Below are 6,113 nucleotides of genomic sequence, written 5' to 3'. Positions count from 1 at the left end.
ACCCTTTCCTCCGTTTTATGAGCCGTCGAAAAGAAGTTCCTGTAAAACAGTCTAATAGGGGGTACAAGTGTTGTGTTAGTTGACTCTTCAGAGGTTGCATGGCGTTTCACCTTTCTTTTTATGATGTCTTCAACAAAATCGTTAGGGAAGCCTTTGTTGACTAGGACCTGCCTTATCCTACAGAGTTCTTCTTCGACTTGCTTCCATCCTGAGCTGTGGTTGAGAGCCCAGTCGACGTAAGCGTTGACAACACTCCTCTTGTACCTGTCTGGGAAGTCACTATTGGCATTGAGGCACATTCCTATGTTTGTTTACTGTGTAGACTGCAATGTGGAAGCCTCCGTTCCTTTCCGTGACTGTTACATCTAGAAAGGGCAGCTTCCCATCATTCTCCATCTCGTAAGTGAAACTCGACACTCAACAAGCAGAATTCTGTATTGAGTTTCTTTTACCTACCTTGAGTTTCTTTTACTTTACCTTGACTCGGGTGTGAGTTTTCAGCTGGCACGAATTTTCTCGATATTTCTTATGCTTTTCTTCATTGAAGCAGGTAGTTGAAAAATTAACTCTCCAAAGTTCATTTTTACATTTTATTGGGTCTGATGCCTAGTGATGCGTTTCATAAGGTCACTCCTCACATTTTCATAGACAAATTCAACCGTGCTTAGCACCTGGTTATATCCTCTTATGGTGAGGTGGTTAAGTAACATGTTACCTAATAATACACAATAATGTGAAATATTATAAAAACAAATCCACAAGGGCCTTGATGAGGGTCTCATCAACGCCCTTGTGGATTTGTTTATTTGATATAACACGTTATTATGATTTCTGTGTTTAATGAAGTAGGGGCATCAGAGGTAGAACATATGGTTGACTGTTCCCGAGTGCATGGGGGAATGGCGTGAAACTCCCGTTAGGCTTCAGTGAAGCCTCAGGATCCTCGTGTGGACAGTAGCACACCAGGTTGCCATTATTTTACCATATCATGGTACAGTTGACTAAGGCGCGTCTGGGAACAACCAAGGCATAGGTTCGAACCCTCATCAAGGCCTTTGTGGACTGGTTCATAATTATTATCAGTATTATTATAAATACTATTATTATTTAAATATGCAGCCCTACAGTCTTAGAGTTTTTACCACGGGGAAAAGATCTTCTACTACAGATGTGATTCATTGCCTCTTAACCAAAAAAGCCACCTCCGAAATTGCGTCCGAAGCCTTGGAGCCCGTTCATGAGGCCTCCTATACCGTTCCCGATGATTCCGAGACCGTTGCTGACGTGTCCGATTCCCGACCCAATACCACGGAGACCATGGAAACCATGACTAAAGCTTTCGAGATTGTATAGAATATCTCCGAGACCGATGAAAGCTTTTGGGTCAGGGTTTGCGACCGGCTGAGGTTTCGCTGCCACAAGACTCATAACCACAACCAGGATCTGAGAGAATTTTAATAGTATTAGTATTTGTTAAATTAACCAAATTATGATTCCATTATGAACTGATTCACATTTGAAAATAAAATACTAGTAACTTACACCAGTAATAAGTTTTATAATCTGCTCTTCTGTACTGTGTATCAACACCCCCTCCCCCCCCCCAAAAAAAAAGGGGAAAACAAAATATTCATTAATTTTTGTCATATATGAAGCCACTAATCGTTCAACCCCACATCCGCCTTCATACACCAATACCTCAAAAACCTTTAGAAAATGAAGGATTTAAAGCCACATCACATGTAAGCTGCTTTACAATTTGAAAAGGCAAATTATTGAATTACTTCATGTGATTTGAAAATCAAATGAAGACACAGCTTTATTCCTACCTATCTGAACATAATATACGTAATTCCTGCCACTGTGGCTTCAGACCTCAAAAAAGCACCAATGATGCTTTAATTATTACGCTTGTTTCGATACATGAATTTCTTGACAAAAATTAATACCCGATAGGTCTATTTATTGATCTATGTCAGACTTTTGATACCTTTAACCACAATAACCATCTGAAATTACAACACTGGAATATTGAGTCATTTTCTTCAATACTTACGATCATACGTCAGTGACAGACAAAAGTATATTTCTGTGAACGATGCTACTTCCGCACTGCCAATTTACATTGGCGACCCACATTGTAGTACTCTCGGTCCACTCATCGTTCTCATTTATATAAATGACCTTCCAAAAAGTCACTTAACACTTGAAGCTATTTCTATTTGCTGATGGCACAACCTTCAGTTTAGCAAATGCTAAACAACTTACTCTAAATGATTCATTGAATACTAAGCAAAAAAACAAAAGACCATTTGTGACTGACTATTAACAAACCAATAACATTAAAAAAAGTATTACACATTGTTTTGAAACGAGTCCAACAATCATATTAAACTAAGAAAATCACAAATCACTTGTGCTGTCCCGTCTTGAGTACTGCTAGATACTCACTCACTCATACAGATCATGAGGGATTGCTGAAATGGAGGGAATACAAAGAACATATACGGCATTGTCGTGCCATGTTCCTCAGTAATGCTCGAGGATAAGGCTTTCCCTCATAAATCATTGAACATTCTGGCCTTCAAGTGAATAAATAAAAAAGTCTAAGGGTGAGGGAAAGTCTAAGTAAAATCCCCCAGTTTACTGGGGGGAACTTATCTACATGACACAGCTTTATATACACCATTATCTATATACTTATCTACAATTAAGTAACAATCAATTAATTCAAGGAACAAGTCAAGCAGCTAGATGTCATTAATAACTGATCACTCAGTGTCATTGGTAAACTAGACAGCTTAAGATTGGCTGTTAAGTTGTGAACATGGTGGGTAGTGACGTTACATAACCAGAGTGAGGAATAATGTCTCAACATGAACATTAATAATACGTCAATGTTTGGCTTCTGAAAAACTGTCCAAACTGGACTAATAAATGGTAAAACCGATAAAACTCTTCTAGAAAGTCATTCCACGAAGACTCAATGGCTAAGCCCAAAAACTCATCTATTTACGTTAGAGTTTACACTGTCGGACAAATGACAAATTCAATTACTCGTCTTCAAAAGTTAGAGTTCACAATGTCTCAGAAATCTGGCAGAGTCAGGAATCGCCTCTCAAAAGTTAAGTCCACAAACCATGACATTTGACTAAGTCCTGAATTTCCTTTCCAGAGTTAAAGTCCACACAGGCACCTGAAAATGACAATATCCCCAAACGGCTCAAATACCCCCCACCAAAAAAGTTACACATATGAATCCAGTGACAACACCATAGAAACTCTGATCCACACTAATAATCCACTTCTACATAATGGTAAGTTGAAAAGATATGTATACAAATATCTCTGAAATAAAATACTTAAGAGAGCACACACACACACATGTGACTCCCCACAACCCAGACAGACCAGTGAGTGCTGGCTGACACCACCGGTCAACTCACAGTACCAACACTGCACATAATACATCAATCAGCAGAGTACAGAAAACAAGCAGAAAAATACTCTTACGTAAATATACACATTGAAAAAATACGCAGATGTTCAACTACACAAAATTAGCATCATACAAATATGTATATACAACAAACAAGAAGCGTACCAATCGCACCGGATTGGCTGTACTGACACACACACGCGGGCAATGGGGGGGGGGGGGGATGGAGAGGAAGGGGGTGATGACAGTAGCAGCGGCAGGCCGAAGGAACTACCCGATACAAAACTCACACACAACACATTAAGAAATATAATAATAATGCAGCAAAATACTGTACAATAAACTAGAATACACGAGCACACAATAATATTTCAAGTACTGCAGAATAAATTACATTGTAATGGAGGCACCTTGACACATAAAGGTACTGGAAATATTTCCCAGCAAAATGCGTTAGGGAATTCCTAATGTTTACGTAGTGTTGCACTTCGGCTAAATGCTTTAGATGTATATAGCTCTTTACAGCTCACAAATTCGATCAATCATGTTCTCCAAGAGAAGGTAGATACTTTGTGAGAAGCATATTTATTGCATCCTATTCAGTACCAAAAACAAATCTAAATTCTTCATCAGACCAGCAGAGGCTGTATGGTCTGCTTTTATTCGACAAAAGGTCACAAAATACATATCCCTCAGAATGCTTCAGTATAGTTCGCTTCCACAGGAATGGACTCCCATAGAAAAATAAATCATGTTATCTTTTCAGAAATAAACCTCTTCATGCTAAATAACAAAATATATAATAATGTCAGTTTCGGCAAGTGGTCACTTTTAACAATTCTATATCTCGGCAATGATTTGATATCTAAATGTCTCAAAATATGTACCTGGTATTCTAACTTCACTTTAATGATTAAATAATGTACATTTGAAGCCAAGATCTGCTTTGTTACTAAACGTTGCACCCCAGAGGGCATTGACTATTTTCTTTTCTTATGTTATTCTCAGTTTATTTGAGCTCTTTATATTATTTTCAACTTAGATTTAAGAGGAAAATGCATTACAAGTTTTGGTTATTTGTATCTGTAAAGAGGTTAGCTGAGGCTTCCACATTTGCTGACCATATTATAGAACGAGAGTTTTCAAAAAATTCAATTGAAACACTTCAAAATATATATATGAAATAATTGGTCCAGTGTTGCGATTCTTACCAAAATAATTATGACGTAGTTCACTTTTTTTGTTTTTTCAGTTAACCATATAGTACAAATTTCCTATTCTGAATAGTGCATTACACAGTTTAAACCAGGTAACTACTAGCTCTTATCTCGTTGAGGAACTGAAAGTGAGCAATTCAAAATATGGTACTTACCAGAACCTTCATGGTAGTTGTGTATTTTCTCTGTTGCAAAAGGAACATGCCTCGGGAAATCTTATTTTTATGGTTACAAGAGGAGGATGTTTAAGGTAAATACCTTTCCTTCAATACAAAATGAAGATGAATGAGAGAGAGGACCCAGTCTTCCCTTATATACAGGACCATCCAGCCGTCGTGACGCTGTGTTGAGGCTGTAATAGCCGGAACTATGAAAAACATGAAGTGATCTGCATGTGACCGACACTATTTGTCTGCCAACAGACACATATTATTGCCACCCAATACATTTTTTGAACACACAGAAATCACAATTGCGTGATGCATCACAGTACCATGTCATAGCTCAGTCAATTAAGACAGCGTCTGGGATGCTCTCGGACGCAGGTTCGAATCCTCGTCACGGCCCTTGTGGATTTGTACACTTTTTGAAAATTACGAAAACACACACACACGCACAAACCAGTTAATTGACTGTTGAAGAGGCGGGACCAAAGAGCCAAAGCTCAACCCCCGTAAGCACAACTAGGTGAGTACACACACACACACACACACACACACACGCGCGCGCGCTCACACACATTCTCACTTTATGCCCCAGGCTGGGGCAGAGACTTTTGGACATCGTTTCCTTTCACTTGATGTATCTGTTCACCTAGACGTATATATGTTCCAGGAAGGTAGATAACTGTTGGGGACTGCATCCAGGGAATGTCTGTCTGTGTTTGTGTAATATATAATAGATATACTAGCGAAAATAGGTAGAGCGAGTACATTAGACACTCGACCGTTGTCTAATGTAATGACGGAGTCCAAGAGTTAATTGCCTGATTCTGCCGGCAGAAAGAGGTGAATACTCTTCTCACGCATATAATCCCTTGCACACGCCGAAATAATTTTTTCAAGCACATGCATCCAGACATGACAGGATGCCAGACGACCGTCCTTAAACCTTTGTCCTTGTGTTCTCAACTGTAATTAGTGCGGTGAATGACTCCTGTGGGGTGTCTGCTGTGTGATGACTCCTGTGGGGTGTCTGCTGTGTGATGACTCCTGTGGGGTGTCTGCTGTGTGATGGCTCCTGTGGGGTGTCTGCTGTGTGAAGACTCCTGTGGGGTGTCTGCTGTGTGATGACTCCTGTGGGGTGTCTGCAGTGTGATGACTCCTGTGGGGTGTCTGCTGTGTGATGACTCCTGTGGTGTGTCTACTGTGTAATGACTCCTGTGGGGTGTCTGCTGTGAGATGACTCCTCTGGAATGACTGTAGATTGACTCCTGTGAGCTAACTCTTGTGGGATGA

At 39.7% G+C, this 6,113-nt stretch overlaps 1 long non-coding RNA gene across 1 annotated transcript; it reads right to left on the bottom strand.

The window, feature by feature from the left end:
• Nucleotides 1-576: 576 nt before the first annotated feature.
• Nucleotides 577-4,926, bottom strand: LOC138352008 (uncharacterized). The gene is made up of 2 exons (XR_011222687.1): nt 4,812-4,926; nt 577-1,443 (listed from the first exon to the last, which is right to left on the bottom strand). It is a non-coding gene; the product is annotated as an uncharacterized lncRNA (long non-coding RNA).
• Nucleotides 4,927-6,113: the final 1,187 nt, after the last annotated feature.

Source organism: Procambarus clarkii, chromosome 52 (assembly GCF_040958095.1).
Source record: "Procambarus clarkii isolate CNS0578487 chromosome 52, FALCON_Pclarkii_2.0, whole genome shotgun sequence".
Lineage (NCBI taxonomy): Eukaryota > Metazoa > Arthropoda > Malacostraca > Decapoda > Cambaridae > Procambarus > Procambarus clarkii.
The sequence above is the reverse complement of the archived record's forward strand: the minus strand, read 5'-3'. Positions and strand labels throughout refer to the sequence as shown.